This window comes from Pogoniulus pusillus, chromosome 6, assembly GCF_015220805.1.
Source record: "Pogoniulus pusillus isolate bPogPus1 chromosome 6, bPogPus1.pri, whole genome shotgun sequence".
Taxonomy (NCBI): Eukaryota; Metazoa; Chordata; class Aves; order Piciformes; family Lybiidae; genus Pogoniulus; species Pogoniulus pusillus.
Window position 1 is genome coordinate 20,423,723 of NC_087269.1, and position 20,624 is coordinate 20,444,346.

The 20,624-nt window shown below is 39.1% G+C and overlaps 1 long non-coding RNA gene across 2 annotated transcripts in view; it reads right to left on the reverse strand.

The window, feature by feature from the left end:
• The window catches only part of LOC135176493 (uncharacterized), a 34,684-nt gene extending 26,209 nt beyond the window's left edge, over positions 1-8,475 (reverse strand). For both annotated transcript variants that reach the window (XR_010302681.1, XR_010302680.1), the window contains exon 1: positions 8,424-8,475. This is a non-coding gene — a long non-coding RNA (uncharacterized LOC135176493). The remainder of the gene's footprint in view (positions 1-8,423) is intronic.
• Positions 8,476-20,624: the final 12,149 nt, after the last annotated feature.

The window sequence follows — 20,624 nt, forward strand, 5'->3', positions numbered from 1 at the left end:
TTTGATGGGTTGACTCTCCTGTTTTGTTCTCCCAGACACTATTTTTCAGTATTCCCCTTTTTTTGCAGCCCGAGACAGTCATGACTGTGTGGGTGTCTTTTAACCATGTTTGCACAGCTCCAAGCCTTTCTGTCACTTTATTTAGCTATGAAGGGAACCATGGTGTGTAGGTATCTGTGTGTGTAGTCATGCAGTGCTTGTCATGGTTATGTGCCTCTCACTTCTTGCATATGAATTTGTTCCTGTACATGTGCAGGTATGCATGGTCCTGTGCCCTCCTGATTTTGTGAGCATGCACCTATGTGCAAATACCTCTGTTGGTATGTCCGTTTGTAGTTTGTATATACCTGAATATGCACATTTGTTAATGTGAATGGGTATGCATCCTTATATGTACTCTATCTTTTCAGTATATACAGAAAAAAAAACAGATGTATTATTAAAGCTGCAAAGTCAAACGGCAGATGTGTGAAAATACTGTAATTCTATTTGTTTGCTCATTCTGAATTGTGACTCTGTGTGTATCTGTGAAGACATCACATCTACATACTTCAAATTAATTCACTGCTCGAGGCAGATCCGATCAAGGAAGGCTGCATGGAAAAGTAGTCTCCTGCTTCATTTATTGCAAGATCTAGCTGCTTTTTAGAGAATCAGGGAGATGATTTGAAAATTTAGATCCTCTGGATCTTTCATCCAGCATCCCATCCCCCTAGACTGCACTCTGCAGTCTCTATCTCAGACTCAGTCACTCTGGCCAGTTCTTTATTCTGATCTCCAATTCCTTTTCCATCCCTTTCTGGCTTTCACTAGCTCCCCATCTCTTTTCTTTCCAAACCAGCCACTGTTAATGTAATTTCCTTCTAGCTTTGACATCCTTCACTTACTTGCCCATACTATTACATTCATTTTCCCCCCACAGCATCTAAACAATATGTAAAAATAAGTCACTTTTGCCTCCATTTTATAAACAAAAATATTCTTACAACACACAATGTTCGACAGCCCTAACAGGCAACTATCAAGAACATAAAAGTAGATTCCTACTTCTCTTATTACAAGCAGTTCAAGATTCCTGCAACACCTAAAAGACAGACAGAACCTCTCTATTTTTGAAGCTCAGACGAAGGAAAAACAACTGAAGAGAGAATGTGCAAAGCAACAACCTAACTACATTATGGTATGTTCAAACAGTAATGAATATTTACAAAATTATATAGGATGCTTTACAGCAAAGTATATTCCTGAAACATTTTGTTACAACACGAGTTTTATTTCTCAGGCCCTAAACTATAACTCTTGCTGGCATCATTGAATTATGAAAATGATAATGTAGCACTGATGATGTCAGCCAAAAAGCAATGTTTATAGACGCACACTGTGCACTTTGCAATGAAAGGAATACAAAAGGAATCTTCAGCTCTCTAACCATAGCCAGAACAGTCAGGAAATTATCCTGAAGAGGCCACTAGAGCTTTACCTCGCAACACCCACGAAAAAATAGGAAACTACAAATAGGCAAGAGCAAATTAGCCTGAAAATCTTATCTACACCAGCAAAATCAAAGTAAGGGTACATAAATAGAGCCCACAGATTATCACATATGCATAGACCTCCAGGGACTGTTAGGGATTCTAAGCACACAGCTTCCCTAAGAGTCTTAGAGGTATTTGGTAAGTGCCATACTATTTCTTTTATGAAAGCACTTCCATGGGCTACTCTGAGACTTCAGGACTATCTGAACAACTAGGAGCTTTTCAAAATCAATGCCAGTTCAAGTATGGCACACCTAGAGCCCAGTGCTCCAAGTACACACCTTGTAGTCACCTGCTAACAACAGGTCTTTTCCAGAGGTCTTCCACTCATCAGTCTCAGTGGAGGAATGGGAATGTATGATGTGCATTCTAGCTCACAAGACAATCATAGCCAACCAGCACAGTTACATTGGCAAGAAACTTCTACTGCCGAAGTATGTGCTTCAGTGGAGAAAGTGTTACTGGCTAACTACAGCAATGACATTTAAAGAAACATTCAGGCTATTCTACTAGGGCTTTTCAAGAGGGAAATTACTTCTGTTTACTCTGGAACAGCTTTTAGAAACTTTTCCTGCTCATACACTTCTATTAAACCACGCAAGTTTTCCTACTACTATATAGCCAGTTTTCTTTATCCTTGGAAGTATCCTGCAAATAGAATTGTTGAGAATGTAGTATAATTTTGTCTTCATTACTATTAACAATAGATTTAACTATCTACAGAAAATCTGTTATTGTCATTCATGCTGCATTTAAATATGTTCCAATTGCTTTAAAACACAGATTTCAGAAATCAGAACTGTGACTCACACTCCAATCAGAAAGGCATCCAAAGTTAGAAGCCCTATGCATTTAAAGTAACTATTTTCAACTAACTTCAAGATTCATGAATATTCTTTCCAATAGCTTAGATGCTATCCTAAAAAAACAACCGACCACACAAAAAACCCACACAGACTATTCCTTAAGTCTCAATTCAATTATCTAAAATTATTTGTGGACTCTACACCATTATTTTTTTTTTTGGCTGTAACAGTGATGCACATGTGCATTAGAAAGGTTAATTAATGCATATTTCTGAAGTAAATTATGATCTGAATGGTTTATGATGATTTGGGTGTTCCCCACCCCCCCACACTTTAGAAATCACCCAGACTAGACTCAGTCAGCTCTGGGAATATAGATGAAGCTATTTATTTACAGCTAGCACAATATACAAGCATATATTTACAGTATATACAGTTACATACAGAAATATACAAGGTAAAAAGGTAAAAACAGAAACACAACTCCCCTCCCAGAAACCTGAGTCCCCAGGAGGGGCTCTCAACCACCCCTGCACCTTCCCCCTGCCCCTCTCAACCTTACCCCAGTCATAAAGAAAAATAGAGGTTCAGCCAAGAGGTTATGCAGCAAAGGTGGGTTGGGCCAAATGGAAAATGAGGTTAGGAAGTAAGATGTTGCTCAGCCAGCAGCCCGAGGCAGAGTGTGAGGCAAAATGGCGAGAGTGTTATCTAATGTTTTCGTTTCTTCTTCAGCAAGACTCTGAGGGAAGTAGACATCACCACTGTTTTCCTTTCGCAGCCTATGATCTAGTTCGTCTCACCAAAACATTCTAGCTAGCTTCAAACTAGCACACTAGCAGTAAAGTATTTTTATATACTTTTCTTTTTAAAGAGAAAGCCCTTTCCTTCAGATTGGTACAGCAGGAAAAATTTGGATCACAGAATCACAGAATGGTGGGGACTGGAAGGGGTTTCTGTGGATCAGCTAGTTCATCATCCCTTCTAAGGCAGGTTCACCTAGATCTCAGATTGTAGAGGAAAATGTCCAGGCAGGTTTTAAAAGTCTCCACAAAAGGAGACTGCACAGCTTCCTTGGGCAGCCTATTCTAGTGTTCTATTACCCTCAAAGTGAAGAAGTTGATCCCTATGTTTAGGTGGAACTTCTTGTGTCCTATTTTGCATCCATTGCCCTTTGTCCCATCACTGGCCATCACTGAAAAGAGATCAGATCCATCCTCTTGACACCTATCTTTAGGTATTTATAAACATTTATATGCATTATCTCCAAATTAAATTGCATTGTTCAGGAAAACTTTGACATTTTTTCATATAACTCTCTCTTAATTATTTTACTTCAGTTGGTCAAACATTAATTCAAAAGTAACCAAACTCATCATTGGTCTATTTTTTTTCAGGTCTTTTTAAAATTTCAATGTAATTTATTAGAAAAAAAGGATCACATTTCTAACCAATCTGGATTAGATAGGCAGAGCTAGAATTTGGAATTCACAGAGCAGATCTAACCATGTAAGTTGCTCTCATTCAGATCTTCCTAGCATATCACCTGTTTTTTTACAGGCATACAATGGCAAGTGTTGAACACTCCGTTTCCTTCAACTACTTACTAGCCTCACTAATGCCATATATTAATAATTTATTATTGCTATGGTTCATTTGTATTGAATTACCCTGTACCTTGGAGGACTCACTGTATGTATAGTTCCTGTCCCAAACAGTTTACAGCTGAAGTGTAAGATAATTGCACTTCAGATCCATTATAGCTTTGTCTAGTATACATCGTCACTCCTTAGGCATTCTGACTTATTTAGCTGCAGTAAGTGAGTCAGTCCATCTTTTAACAGCTTACCTAAGGATAAGCTATTTCTCAGCTACTTAGGGCTGTACTCAGTAATAAAGTCTGACACAGGCTTCTCAGGATTTTTTCATTCTGAGCTACTTACAAGCCAGAAATAATTTTAATGCACAAAACATACAGAATTTTGAAGTCCAACACAAAACCACTGCAATTGTTTCCAAGTAGAAGTTTATCATTAAAATTCACTACAATATCTTGAAATTGAAAACTCAGTGTTGCATGACTCTCTGAGCGACTGTAAAAATTACTAGAAGTAATTGGCCCTGTGAGCTTGTTGTGGAGGCAGGGAATTAATGCGGCCGCGTCAGGAACTCGATATAAAAATATAATTATTTCATTTTCCCAAAAACCTGCCCCTAAAACTATATACAGAAATTAATTTACTTTTAATTAGCAGATTCAGTTTGGTTGAGAAGATCTACAAGGGTACCACAGGTAATTTGACTATTTTGGAAGTCAGAAGTTGGAAAAGGCTTGAGATATTAAATAATAGCGTTCACCACTCAATAATAAAGCTGAGCCAAAGTTACTCACAGGTGAGTCAGGCTGGCTGAAAGAAGGGCGGTCCAGCTGCTTGTCCCCTCTCTTTCAGAGGCCATGGGAGGGTCGTTAAGGCCTATTGAGCCTGCATAAAGGGAGCTAATGGTGGAAAGCCTCCTTGGGAGCAGAGCGCCAGGGGCTCCTGCTGCAGGATCCTTCCAGGCGGCAGGGAGAACTCTAAGGTGGGGCACGAACTCCAAGGTGGGAACCCCCAAAAGTGGGAAGTCCCCCAATATTTATACTCTCCCTAGACAAAGAGCAGAGTAACACTGCCTAGGCGTGAAGACCACAGCCAATCCCCAGCCCGATTGCAGTGTGGGCACTGCACGGGCACCCCTCGTGCTGGAAGGGGCCTTTGCTCCCCGCCTTCACACCTGCAGGGCAGGCGGGAGAAACAGGTCTTTTCATGCCTTTTTCTCTCCCATTGGAACCACAGAGGGAGAGTGTTGGAGAACACGTTCGGTGGAGCGCTATGGGAAGATGACTCTTTGTTCACCAATATGGTTAGATGGTCAAATCCACTTTATTTCCGTGATACAGTAACTTATATGCATTCTAGCTTAAGATTGGTTACAGTCAGAGGGTCCAGAGTTATTTGTAAGGCATCAATAGGTCAGCATACCATAACAATCTGAGGGTCAGCCTCTGGGGCTGGCTAAACTCTGCCCACCTGCAGCTGCACTCCACTCCCTGCAGCTGCATGTTGGGGGAAGCCACCCTATGCCTGCTATCTAAACTCCCAAGATGGATTCAAGGACATTCCCAGCACGGGAATGTTTATCAATTCTTGTGTGCTCTGCTAAAAAGAATTTCTCCAACAGGAGAGGAATTTAGGGGTATACAGGAACCTAGGACAGAGCTAAAGCCAATAGAAATCATCCACAAGCTTCATGTAAATGATGTTGAAATGCATCTTTTTGCAAAACCAAAGTGCAGGTAGAGAACAGAAGGATGTATGCAGTACATATTACAGACTACATACACATGTTGAGCTTAGGGAAAAAAAGAAAAATAACAATAACGAACCATAAAACTTATTGCACAGACTAAGATATTTCTTATAGATTATTTTTTAAAGAATGGTGAAAACTTGAAACAATACGCTGGATAAAAAGATACTTTGTCCCCAGGGCAAGTACTATAATAATCAATTACAACTTGAATCGCAGGAACAAAATTAACTAACATGATGGCAAGCACCATATCGTAATAAAAGATATCATATACAGATGACCAGGAATTGGGAATGTTATTTATTTGAAACAGCAGACATAATATACTATACCTCTATGCCTCCTGATGGAATATTTATAAATGGGCTACCCATACTTTGCAGGATGACTGCACTTTGATTTATGAAGCCAAAGTAAATTATATGTTTCGCCAATAAAAATTCCTTGCAGAGGCAGCTTTTTTCCATTTCATTTTAAAGTGAATATGAAAAGAAACACATACAGAGGCTTTTTTAAAGAAGCATTGCTATGTAAACTGTATGATAAAGGTACGAAAGTATGTTTGTATGTGTCTACAAGGGAAACATTGCTATGTAAACTGTATGATAGAGGTACCAAAGTATGTTTGTATGTGTCTACAAGGGAAACATTGCTATGTAAACTGTATGATAGAGGTACAAAAGTATGTTTGTATGTGTCTACAAGGGAAACATTGCTATGTAAACTGTATGATAGAGGTACCAAAGTATGTTTGTATGTGTCTACAAGGGAAACATTGCTATGTAAACTGTATGATAGAGGTACAAAAGTATGTTTGTATGTGTCTACAAGGGAAACATTGCTATGTAAACTGTATGATAGAGGTACCAAAGTATGTTTGTATGTGTCTACAAGGGAAACATTGCTATGTAAACTGTATGATAGAGGTACAAAAGTATGTTTGTATGTGTCTACAAGGGAAACATTGCTATGTAAACTGTATGATAGAGGTACAAAAGTATGTTCATATGTGTCTACAAGGGTATTTTCTGTAGTGAAATAATTGTTGACATAGGAAAGATGGGAAGTTACTTTGCATATATGCAGATAGCACAAAAGGTACTTCCTGTCTGAGGAGTGGAAATAGTGAAAATAATTCAGTGGCTCCTTTTAAAAACAAGTGACATCTCAGTAATTTTGTGTTATACAGTAAGTCCTTGTAAGTATGTTAATAGAGATAGCTGCCTGGCAAATGATAGCAGACTGTAGGCAGCTGATGAATGCAATGCACACTAAATCATGCATTACCTGTCATGGGGAGATTACAATAACTGACACACTGATGGTACTTGCATTGTTAGCATATGAGTTCCATCATGCTTAGCTTAAATTGCACTTTCAATGCTGCCATGTAGCCAGTGCAAATGGAAGTGGAATGATCATGAACATATTAAGTCAAGGCAGCTATAGCTCCTCATCCTTCGGGATATTCACAGGATCCAGTTTCAGTCATCTAATTTAGCTATCTGTGGGATGGAATCCATCTCACTTAATGCTGGATGTGCAAAAGCCAGATGTCATATCTTTTCCAGAGTACTCTAGCTTTAATCTGTGGGTGTACACCCGTCACATCCAGATTCCACAGAAATCAATCTTAATAAAATAATTCCTTGGCATGCATGGTATAACAGTAAGAGAACTGAATCCCTTACTTGCATTAGCCCTTTGTGGATAGGCATATGAAGTAAATCCTACCAATTTGACTGGGATAAAGGTAGATTATATTATATGGACAATTCTGCATTTGTCCTCAGAACAAAAGGAATAGATGAAAAACTTTCATGCTAGAAATGTGCAGAAGCATTAAACAATTCAGCTCAACAAAAAACTACTCAAATCTAACAGAAGCCATCGAATCTTCTCCCATAGATTCTGGTGGAAAAATTGAGATGAAAATTTGGGGAATTAGATCTCAACAGAACTTGAAATCTCTTTTCATGGTGACAATTTAGATATTTTCAATGGGACTTCACAACTATTTGCAGAAGTGTCTGTTGCAGAGAGATCAACAAAAAATGCCATTCCTAGCAGATGACCCTTCCAAGCTATCCGTTTAAATGACCACATTTTCAACAGGATTTTATCAGTATCATAACATTTCATTTTCTTCATTTGTGACATCATAATATGCACATATTCTTACCTCCTTGTTCAATGTAATTATCATATTCATTCTAAGCATCTTGTCTTCCTGCATTGCGCTAATCTCATACTGTATCATCCCTTGCTTCTCCCTACCTCTCCTTATCTCAGTGCCTGGAATATCCTTGTAGTGATAAATGAACTTTTGGTGACAGCAGGAAGGGCAGCTTCATATTTTTCATGTTAACATCTCATCCAGTGCCACAGGAAGATTCCCCATATAAAGATAAATAGTCACATTGAAATGACTTTCTACATTCCTTAGTAAAACCAAAGTTTATATTTACAGCAGCTAACAGCACTTACCATCTGGAAGGAGAAAGAGAAAAAACAAAACTGTCCAGTACACTGAATAAACTGGGTGAACAGCAACAACTTTTCGGAAAGATTTTTCTTTACCTTCTCATGATGTCTATTCAGTGTTGCCACTTGACCAACATGTATACTTAAGCAGATCATAACTCCTATTATGGATGGCATAGTAGTATTGTTACTCTGGTGTAAAATCTTAGAATCAATCTGTTATTTGCTGTCAAATGGAAGAATAGTCTACCTTTTCCTCCTTCCCATCAGGCAGTGGCACCTTCCTTTGAGAAACTGCATAAGTGGTCCAGTTCCTCTCTTCCCAAGCTGAAAGCTTTTAAATTCTGTCAGCTGGATTCCTTATCACCTGTGCTTACTTCTCTTGTCATAGAAGGGCAGCTACCATTACAGAACCTTTAAAAGGTCATCTATCCTGTCACTAGGAGGATTTTCTTCCATGTTTGTCATTGTACTGTTGAGTTAGTTTTTACTGCAATAAAGCAGAGATTATTTAAAAGTCATATGGGATATGTTTTCAGTGACATTTATTATAACTCACTTCTACTGTAAAAGACCCTGTAACACATGGGTCATGAATCAGAATGCCTGAACTTTCTAGTTCTCTTTGGAATAGTTTGATGGAATCCTTGTTTCCTTTCTGGGAATAGGGAGAAAAGAACGAGTGAATTTTCTTTGGCAATGATAAGTAACCCTATGATGAACTTGCATTCTCTGAGTCATGAGTGCAAGTGGTATTAAATGCAGACTGTTAGCAGGAAGATGAACACAATAAATAACGAATCATCTTTGGGGACTGGGCACCACTGACAAGCACTGGAATGCCTTCTGGTAAATATATCCCTTCTGAATGTATCATCATCAGTGGGTCTGGATCATGTTGCCATAATTCTGAAATGGCTTTCAAGTGCTTAAAAAACGTACAAACAAATTAAGTGAAGGCAGTAAATAATAATTAAATGCTTTACATTTCCAAAAACACTTTGATCCTAAAGCTTAGTTATAATCTTATTTAGGTATGAAAGAGTATCCATTAGCACCTGGTAAGACTTTCCAAAATTCTTACTACAGATACAAGCTTCCTTTGGAAAATGCCATTAGGTACATGTACATCTGCATCTTAAGAATCAAAATACTTTTTTTACAAAAGCAATACAACCACACAGGTTCTCCACTGAATTTAAATTGCCTTAGAAGTTTCAGTTCAGTAGAAATCTTAAAACTTCATTTTGAAAAGCTCCTATTGAATAGCAAACCAAATGAAATGTAAGCTTTAATTATTCTCTTCATCTATTTCCTCAAGCTGCCTGTAAGAAATAAGACATTTAAAATTCCACCTACAAGATTTTATCTGAATTATGATACTTCCTGGGTTTTTTTTCTGTAAATGCAGAAAGAGATCATAGAATCACAGAGTGAGAAAATCATAGGATAGTTCGATTTAAAAGGGACCCTGAAGATCAACTTCTCTGCCATGGGCCGGATACCTCCTGCTAGATTAGGTTGCTCAAGGTCCCATGTAGCCTGACTTCGAACACTTCCAGGATTAGAGTGCAACACAATGTCTCTGGGTAACCTGTTCCAGTGTCTCACCACCCTTATGGTGAAGAATTTCATCCTTATGCCTAAACTAAATGTAGCCGCTTCCAATTTGAACACATTACCCCTCGTTTTGTCACTACGTGCCTGAGTAAAAAGTCCCTCTCAGCTAACCTGTAGCCCACTCCAAATACTGCAAAGTTGCTATAAGGAATCTCCAGAGCCTTCTCTTATCCATGCTGAACAATCCCAACTCTCTCATTCTGTTTTCATAGGAGAGGTGTTCCAGCCCTCTGATCATATTCATGACCCTCCTCTGGACCTGTTCTAACAGTTTCATGCCCTTGTGTTTGCACCTTCAGAGCTGCAGACAATACTCCAAGTAGGTTCCCATGAGAGCAGAGGAGGAGAATCATCTCTCTTGACTGCTGACCATGCTTCTTTTCATGGAGCACAGAGTATATTTGACTTTCCACACTGCAAGCACATATTTTGCTCATCAGCCGGTGCCTCTAAGTCCTTTTTCTCAGGACTGCTTTATCCATTCTCTGCCCTGCCTATATTTGTGCTTGGAGTTACCTCAACCTAAGTGCAGGACATTGCACTTAGCTTAGTTGAAGCTTGTGAGCTTGTCATTGGCCCACCTCTCAAGCCTGTCAAATTCTTTCTAGATGGCATCCTTTCCCTCTAGCATGTCATACAACTCTAGCTGCACCATACAACTTGGTGTCATTGGCAAATTTGCTGAGAGTGCACTCAGTTCCACTGTCCATGTCACCAACAAGGTGTTAAACAACATCAGGCCCAGCACTGATCCCTGAGAAACACTTGTCAGTAGCAGAAACACTTAGACATCAAGCCATTGACTATCACTCTTTGATTGTGATCACCAAGCCAACTCTTTATCCACCAAGTGGTTCACCAAAAAAATCTGTATCTTTCCACTTTATAGACCAGGATGTTGTGGAGAACAGTGTCAAAAGTTTTGTCCAGGTAGGTGACATTAGCTGGTTTTCCCCTTGTCCATCAATGCTGTTACCCCATCCATAGGCGACCACCAAGTCTGTCAGACACAACTTACCCTCGGTGAAGCCATGTTGGCTGCCACCATCACCTCTTCATTTTTCATATGCCTTAGCAGAGTTTCTTGGAGGTTCTGCTCCATGATCTTGCCATGTACAGAGACTGACTGACCTGTAGTTCCCCAGGTCTTCCCTGATGCAAAGAAACATCACCACAGAACACTCCATCTCACATCTCACAAGTACCAAAAAGTCAGCACTTCCCCTTGCCTGCCCTAAGAAACCACTCTTCAGATTATGCACCATATTTTGCATTGTCCTTGATCTGCTTGTTCCTCTCTATCTCCACTATTTGAGTCCCTGGCAGCTTCGAACATCTCAGTGCCTTACCATGTTCTCTGTAACACTGCCATCCTTGGAAGCAGTGTCTATCTCAATTTAACACTGTTTAGTGATTTATAGATCTTACAGGCTGCAGCTAGATTGAAATCTGAATTGCTACTAAACTAAATTTCCCTTGAACTGCAGCCTGAATTCACCTCCTTTTTCTTGTAACTGAAGACACCAGGACCACTGTTTAAAACTAATATGCCATTCTCCATCCTGTCAAACTTTGAGTGTCAGCAACTAGCCCTAGATGCTTTCTTTACTGCTTCTTTACCAAAACTCCTCACTCCATTCCTTAGCCAAGCGTCTTTTAAAATATGTTTTCTAATGGTCTCTCTTCTCTCATGTAGTCTTTTATACAAACATCATCCCTTTTTCCTGGAAAAGTCAATTCATAAGCCATTGCGATGAGAGCTTTGAAGCTAAATAAAATACACCTCAAATCAAGACAGTTTTCAAACAGAATGGGACAAAGATTATTAAAGTGGATAAGGAAGATGTGAAAAGCACTGTATTAAGCTAGCCTTCTCTATTCAGTATTTCCTAGGGACTCATGCTACACATAGCAAGGACTTGCTACTGAGCAAGGAAATGAGACATGGCAAGTTTTTAACGTGCTTTGTTGTGCTTTAATAGCCAAACTCATTAAGCTGTAAAAATGTAACGGTACTCATAAAAACTTGACACTCCTCACCAAAGACAGGGCTGCTGGAAGTTGCCTCTGCTCTAGCACAACCCTGCTGAGCTACTTTACTAGCTTTCTGACACCCAGCCTTGGGACATGGCGGCACCGCGGCTGCTTTCAGTTCTTATGGAAGGAGCCTGACCCACCAAAAACATGAAGTACAGGCTTAGAGGTTTGTTTGACTACAAACTTTTACTGCCTGCTGCAGCCCTTTCCAATTTCATAACACATTGCTCCATTGCTTCACAGCTGTCTCACTGCACAAAGCTGCACAGGCTAGACCTTGGTGGAGCCAGAAGATGTTTATGCAGTTTTTGCCCATCTTACTTAGACTACTTTATGCTTATTTCTCTAGTGGGGCTCTGGAAGATACTAAGATGCTGGCAACAAAAGTATAGAATACCTATTCTAACCTATGAAGGTTGTGCTACATCACCTTAGCATCAGAATACCATCTATGGTATACTGAGCAACAGAATTTGGATACGCCTTCTGTTTGTTATTACAATATTTCCTCAAGAGAAGAAACATGAATGATGAAATTATTTCTCTGGGTATGAAGTTTTCTTCTTTGTTTGGAGTTTGTAAAGAAAAGAAACCCAGCTAATACATGTGGTCTTTCATTTGTGTAAAAGAAAGTGCACCATGCGTGGTCAGTGAGCCTTGCATTTACGGAAAAAGCCATGAGGGTTTCAGTAGCCCTTTGTTATGCAGAAAGCTCTTTCTACTGCTTCAAATACCTCTGACGAAACCTCTAACTCCTGAAATCCCCAGAAGAGGACACACCGCCAAAGAACTGCAGCTGAACGCTTTATTGAACTGATTTTAAACTAACCAGCCAAGTCAGATATTCATCTAACAAGAAGATGTGAGCTAAGTGTCCACATGAGTAGCACTAACAATCAGCAATTATTTATCCAATATTTAAAACAAAGTATTTAATTTTCTTCAGAAATTCTAATTAGTTTAACAGCTTTGAAATCCCTTTTCATGTAAGCCATAGCCATAGAATGACAGAATCAGAATCACAGAAAATATTTGGTTGGAACAGATCTCAAAGATAATCCAGTCCAGTCCTTGATCCAGCACTGAAAGTTTAACACCAAACCACATACCCAAGTGTCAGGTCCACACATGGCTTAAACACCTCCAGGGATGGTGACTCTAACAATGCCCTGGGCAGACCATTCCAATGTTTGATTATACTCCCTGTGAAGAAAGGCTTCTCAAGAAGCTCGTGGTGACAGATCAAGCTAGATAAAGAACTGAAATCAGATCTAACATTTTATTTGATCTGCACAGCACCTGGGACCCATCTTAAACTAAGATGTTGATAAGTCTGCAACAGAGGATACAGATGTTAATGTAGAAGTAATTCACCAAGCATTTAATGTGGCTCTGTTGGGCACACTCACACTGAACATTTAATGCCTACACTTGCTACTGCTACCATCTTGTTTTTATTAATAAATGCTGTGATAGGAATTTACTCTGCTGATTCACTTTGTGCATAGCTTTGTCAAGTTCACTACCCAGAGTGGTGTATATATATCACACCATCACTTCATAAATACAAGGCTGGATAAAACTTCTTTTTACCATTTGCAAATAATACACAGGAAATCAGGCTAGGAAGAATATCAGAGCATCCACCTCCTTCTCCTGTCCCACAACAGGTTCAGTTCCACCTAACCATTGTGCTAGTTTGAAGCAAGATAGAATGTTTTGTTAAAAGAACTAGATAACAGACAGTGAAATGAAAAACAATTGTGTCTCTTCGCTCACAGTCACGCTGAGACCTCTGGGAAGAAGAAGTAAAACATTCTTCATTTTGTTTCATTTATTCTGCCTTTGCCTTCAGACCTAGTCACATCTCATTAACCTTGCTCCCACTAACCTTGCTCCCTAACCTCTTGGCTGCACCTCTCTTCTTCCTGAGAACTGAGGTAAGCTTGAGAGGGCAAGGGGAGGTGTTGGGGTGGTTTGAGAGCCCCTCCTGGGGACTCAGGTTTCTGGGCGGGGAGTTGTGCTTTTGTATTGTTTATCCTTTGTATATTCTGTATATAACTGTATATATTGTAAATAGCTGCCTGTATATTTGCTGCTGTAAAATAATAGCTTCATTTATATTCCCAGAGGCCGTCTGAGTTAGCTGGGGCAAATTCAAAAGTGGGGGGGGGGGGGGGGCGGGTAAAAGCCCAAACCATCACACCATTCATCACAGGTGTTTGTCTTTGATTTGCATAAGAAGCTCCTGCCTTGAAGGACACACATCTCTTCCAGTGCTTCAGGGTCTCCCACTCAAAAGGTTCTGCCAGCCTTCTCAATGACAGGAAACCTAGCAGATTTGACACAGCTATTCCACACTGCTTCTGCAAATGTTGTAGTTATGTAATTGCACACGTATTCTTTTGAGTGTAATAAAGCATGGATTATGGGTCCAAAAAATAATATAAAACCCATGCTGAACATTATTAGTGCATACAAGTAGTTTCATCTTAGCTTTCCCTTCTAAAAAGCGGCAATTTCAAGTAAAATAATTGCTCCCTGAATGTCTTATTTTCTGGCACTAGGGATAAAAATAAACATGTACTGGGTTTATGCCTATATGCAGTAGGAATGTGGAATTTATGCCTATCAGAGAGTCAATATGATAGTTTACTGTGTTCTAATTACAAACATATTTCTCAGTTTTCCTGTTCTACCCAAGCCCACCAGGAATGCAGTACAGCTGGACCAGGCAATTCCTGTTAGCTTGCAGAAACTTCCCTGTGCTGATGCATAAAGTGGAGACAGTTATTTGACGTGGAAATCATTAGCATGTAACAAACCACGAGCATACAATACCATTATAGGTGCATAAATGGATTGTTATGACATTAAAACAGTGGTCCTTTTAGTCCAGTACTAAGTGTTAAATCACTGATGGTATATTTTTTAGCATCTGTTTTGTTCCTTCTTTTTTGCACTGATGTTTTGATAATCTGAAAGACTTGTATTAGAACAACTTTTCAGAATATAAATGTATTGAGGTCACGTGCAATTATACCTTTAAGTACTGAAAGGAATCTAGTACCACCTTCATAATTCTTCTGCTTCACTACTTATCTACAAGCTTGCTTTTTTTTTTTATTTTGTAATTGATATTATTTATGTGGAAAAAGTTCCTCTGCAGAGTTTGGGATAAAGGGCTGGGAAAGTGTTCATACTGTGCCATTCATACAGATGATAAGGTTGTTTGAATTCTTAAAGTATACATATCAGTAATACGCCTTAGTTTACTTACAGCTACACATATCTATGAGAAATGGGTGTGGAGGGCAATGAAATATGCAACTGAAAACATCAGAAAAAAAGATGTCACAAGATGCCAAAAACTAGTGTGATATTTCACTTAGATTGCTGTTCCTGTTTTGCTCCACTCAAATATTTCAACCCATTCCATTTTAATTGCCATCTTCCTAATAGCTTAGGAGTTATACAATGTTAATGAAAGGTCTGTATGAGATTGAAGAATAAAACATTTTATTTGAAAGCTTCATTTTTCAATTTACAGGGAATGAGAATTTTGGTGGAGTTTCAGCTGATGATTTCTGTGGTTGCTAGTTTGGCATGGTCCCTTTCTGAGCAAGCTGAGATCAATCATAGAAATAATTTAACAAGTGACTGGTCCAAATTCGTCTTGGGTGCAGCTCCAAAGTTAATGTAGTGACACTACATTTTGGCCTGCAACTTAGTATACTAATAGAAAAACAAAAAGCATCCCCCTAGTATTCTTTTACAACAAGCTAAATACGCATGAGGACCCAAACTACACAGCAGTGATCTGTGGAGTCAGTTTATACACAGTGTGTGAATTCTGTTTACTACTAGGGATTCTGTTTACACAAATCAGAATAAAAACCCAACTTCAAGACCTGGTCACCTTCTGTGTTGGTTGCTGTAATTTTCAAGCATATTGAATATAATCTGAGATGACAACCTGAATGACTCTTTCAAATGAGACAGCTGAATGTTGAAAACCTCTGGAAAATTAGTTTTCTACATTCATCCACTCATGCAAATTTGTGCTGAAGGCTGAAGGGCAGAATAGGATTTCCTCAGAATGAGGCAAGAGATGTTGGTACCTCTTTTCAAAAATGCTGAATACAAGAAAAAGAGAGATAGGGATCAAGGAAATATGTAAAAAAGGAGAGATATATGTGGAGAAATAAATTCTGTTAAAACATTGAAATGCCTCAAGAGGAAAGTAAGTACTTAAAAAGAATAAGAAGAGAAGAAGCTTCCTGCATTCAAAAGCAAGGCAGACAGACACAATAGCTCTCTTTAGACCAATAAACATGACTGGAAAACTCAGAACAACTTCCAGTCTCCTGGTGTTAGTTAATCCAAAACAAAATACTACCTTTGCTGTCAAATCTTGCCTTGACTCTGACCATCATGACTACTACATAATTACCATTGATTCAGAACAAAATCACAAAAGGATCCTCTACTTCTAAAAGCACTCTTGTTTGAAAGTACAGGTTTCCTGTAGAAGTTTAGTTTGTTTTATGAAAGTATTCTTGGAAACCTGTCAAAAATCTCTCAATCTCTTTACTTTCGTCTGTCCTGAAGCAATCATCTTCACATTTGGAACACCTGCTAAGGGAAAGAATACATCTAAAAGTATGTACTTGTGGTGACTTCTCTACCACTTGCAATTAAGAAAGCAGAGATCCTTAATACAGCTGTTAGAGCTCAAGGAAGAGCTGTGAGCACCAAATGTACTTCACTGGGCCAGGTTCTCCTACAAGCACTATGCAGGCAGTCAGCCAAAGCTATCATAACGCTTTGATAGTTGTGAATATGCCAGTCACAAACAACGAGGCTACCTGACAGAGCTGCTGGCTAGGAAAATGCTATAGGATCGTGATTTATGCCATCTGTCACCTTAAGGACAGTGCTCCATGCACAGCAGAGCAATGGGTCAGCCTTGCCTTAGAGGCACGCTTGCCACCTACTGGTCAGCAGCTGCTCATCAGGCTCCTCGGGTTTTGTTTAATCCAGTTCCACCATGTGCAGAAACCTTTCTGTACTATCAGCACAATACATCCTCTTCTCATCTGCTGCATTACTCAGACCAAGAAAATCCTGGAGAGATACCAACACAATTTGAAAGATCTTTGCAAAACCAGCTGTGGTCATGGATGGCTCCCAGCTGCTGCTGCCTTTTCCCCACCTTCTTTCCACAGCCTTCAAATTCCACTTGTAAACAGAAGTCTGAAGATGCTTATTGCAACTGGCCATTTTAGCACTGATGTAGGGTATATAATGGTATGATGCGTTTTCACCAAGCATACCCAACCCACTTGCCAATCCCACTTGTTCTCTTCAAAAGCACTGGTGTTTGCACTGACAACCATTGCTCAGCAGGTTATCAATCCTGCCTGTTAAGTGCATCAGACTGAGTTCTAAACTTGTATGGAACACTCACCTCAGTAAGAGTCTTTGCTGCCTAGGAAACAAATCAAGTAAAAGGACAGGGAATTCCAAGCTGTATAGGTTGCTGGCTGGAACTTAAAAACTGGTGCCTAGAGTTGCTTGAAATATTTTCTAACAATTTATTTTGGAGTAAGTAAAAACTAGTTTCCCTTTTCTGCAGAAGAAGAAGGCATGTATCCCAGCAAGCACAACGGCCAAGCACTTGTGATGCATCCCCTCACAGTAAGGAGACATCTTTCATTAACAGGAGCTGCTGCAGTTCAGGTGAGTTCCAAGGCAGCATTGCCGACCTGGATGAATCAAGTTGTCAACAAATATGAGTTACCACTGGAATTTCCAGTGGAAAGTTTGCTTCCCTTTCTTAATGGGGAAAAAAAAAAAATCAAGTATTTTTCTTCCTAAATGGCTTTGTGTGGTGGTGCATCAGTCACTGAAAAGTTGAAAGTGCCTGCTGTGAAAAAAACATGAGATGAAACATGGTCTTCACGTCATGCCAGTGCCAGTAACATCATAGCCAAATCTATAGTTAATATCTTTGCACTTGGTAACCTATGTAAGGAGAAAATCCTCCAGCAGAGGCTGGCAGCTTCTGAGTAGCAACGGAATGGAAAATGCTTGTCTGATAATTGTCTATGCCATCTTCATTATAAACATAAATGGTGGACCTCAGACTGGTTTTGCAAGTCTCTGGCTCTAGATATATACATCAGTCACAAACATATGTTGTGGAAAGTCTTCAAATATGGAAGAATAAATCCTGAACACTCAGTGAGATAAAACTGGAAAAGCAATATTCCCAACATTCTTTAATGATGGGGTAAGAGTTATGTCAATTCCTTTTGCTTGACAACTGCACAAAGAGAAACTAAAGCTAACTCCAGCCTTGTAAAACACTAATCCTGAGGCTGAACAATGATGTGCTATCACATGCCCATGAAACTAATGGAAGACGAAAGTGGTCTCTACCTTACACAACCACTGACTCCTTCAAGGGAAATTTATCTTCTGCACATCTCAACTGTCTGATACAGACCTCTTTTACAGGCAACAAAAAGCAACAAACCATATTAACAGTTTGGGACAACTACAGTAGAGTGAAACAAATTATGCCAAACTGAACTAAGCCTATGCATCTTGGTTCCTGGTTGCTTAATTTCTGTAATTATGCACCTCTGATAGTGTGGTAGTATGTGAATAGAGACAAATCTTGCTCCTTAGCAAGGGAGACAAAATTTGTCACAAAAGAAGAATGGCAGGGAACCCAGCAGAGGGAAAAGCTATTCTTGCTACAGACTAGAACATGAGAGCATGGATCCAGAATGGAAGGCCAAGGTAAGAGGTTGTTCTTGAGTTGTTGGGATGGACTAAGATAGCAAGTGCTGCTTCTCAAGAAGCAAAACTTTCCCCACCATCAATAGACACTGCCTGGTATGCTGAAACTCTTCTCTCAACACTAAGAGTTGTTGGGTATAGTAATGTTACACATAGTAAACAGCCTGTGGCAAAGAGTCTTCCAGGGCTCTGGATTATATCAGAGCATTTTGCTTGCTCTACCTCCTAAACGCTACTATGACTCTGTTGTTGGGTTGTTTGTTTTATTTTTCAGTATCAAAATAATTTCACTATTTCCCAGGAAAACTGAATAAAATACAAAAAAAACCTTTTTTATCAGACCATGTCTCATTCTTGTCATGCCATGTCATTTTGGATGGTAGGTGAAAAGGGTTCTTGGAGTTCTCCCATCAAGTTTGATGACAACCCGAATCCCACTGTATTTCATGAAGTTAATCACTAATTAATAAGTTTTATACTTAATGAATGGCCTTGTACAGTCATATTTAATTGTATAGTATTTTTGTGAGTGCAAAATGAATGAGCTGTCATACAATAAGCAGTTACCGTAAGTTTGGGCTGAAGCCCAAATTCAGTAGTATTTTCTATTTTGTGAACTTCCCTGGAGTTTTAACCTTCTGGCTACTGATTTTATTATTAAAAATAAAGAGATAAAATATATTCTTATAGATAGAACCCTAAAGGGAGTTAGTAAGTTACTATATTGTAGATCAAAAAGAAAAGATACTATTCCTAATGCCCTGTATCCCCTCTTACACTATGTTCAACAACAAAACACAAGCACAGACCACAATAGTTCTTTTGTATAAATGTCTCTAATTACATCAGAAAACATTACTTGGGGATTTTTTTACTATCATTATTATTTTATCAAGAAACTTAGAGCTGCAGTTTATAATATTGGATGCATTGCTCTAACTATAGGGACTCTTTCTTCAAGTCCTGGTTTTCAAAGCTTTGACTTAAGCAATTTAAGAGAGGAGAAAAAAAAAAAAAGGGGGGGGGGGGGGGGGGCAGAGAGAGAGGGAGAGAAAGAAAGAAAGTACTACTTGGCAAGAGTTTTAATTAGCAGAAATTTCCACGCTAGGAATATTATTCTGCATGAGCAGAAATTGCATAGCTCTTGCCTCTAGATGCCTTAGAGATGCCATTGACTGGCCATATTCAGAACAGGGGAATTATGTGACCCAGTGCTAATTTGAATTCCTTTACCAAACACATTTTTATTTCATCATCTCAGCTGCATAAAAGAGTCAAAGTACCAGAGCTTTAAAGACTTTGAATTCCTGCTGTTCTGCAATAAAATAAGGCAAGAAATATTACCCATCCCTGTTTGATTGTTTAATTCTTTCCCAACAATGTCAAAGTATCAATGTCCTACAGGTTTTAGTGCAGGTTAAAGACTGATACAAAGTATATGCCTGAAAAGGAGTTTGGAGTGAGTTAAGGCGAGAGAGAACATTTTAATGGGACATTGGTCCAAAATAGCCCAGCTTGTTCCTACCTCCTGCTGCCTCTTCCTCCTTTTCACAGGACCTTGATTGTATAGAAACACTACAGACAAAAACTACAAAACAACAAAAGGTTCGCTCACACCCCCAGTGGAGGTCATGAGCGTGCTACCATGGAGAGAGAAGGGAGGGGAAAAAAAAAAAGGCATCAAAGGATGGTTTGGCTTATTTATAAGAAAAAAATTAATTTACAGGTTTAATACTTTAGCAACGTACATTTGGGTAAACATGTGTTTGCAAATTGTTCATTTCATACATCCAAGGGACACAGAGCAATGTGGCCTGGTGTTAATTTTTGAAATGAATCAAACCTCTTTGCTACCATCCAAAAATTACAAACTTGTGGTTCAGAGGCTTTCAATGGTATCTGCTCAGATTTGACACTCTCAGGTTAAAAATAACAAAAGAGGTGTGTTATACCCAGCAACAGTAGCTTTTCCAACAAATTTTCA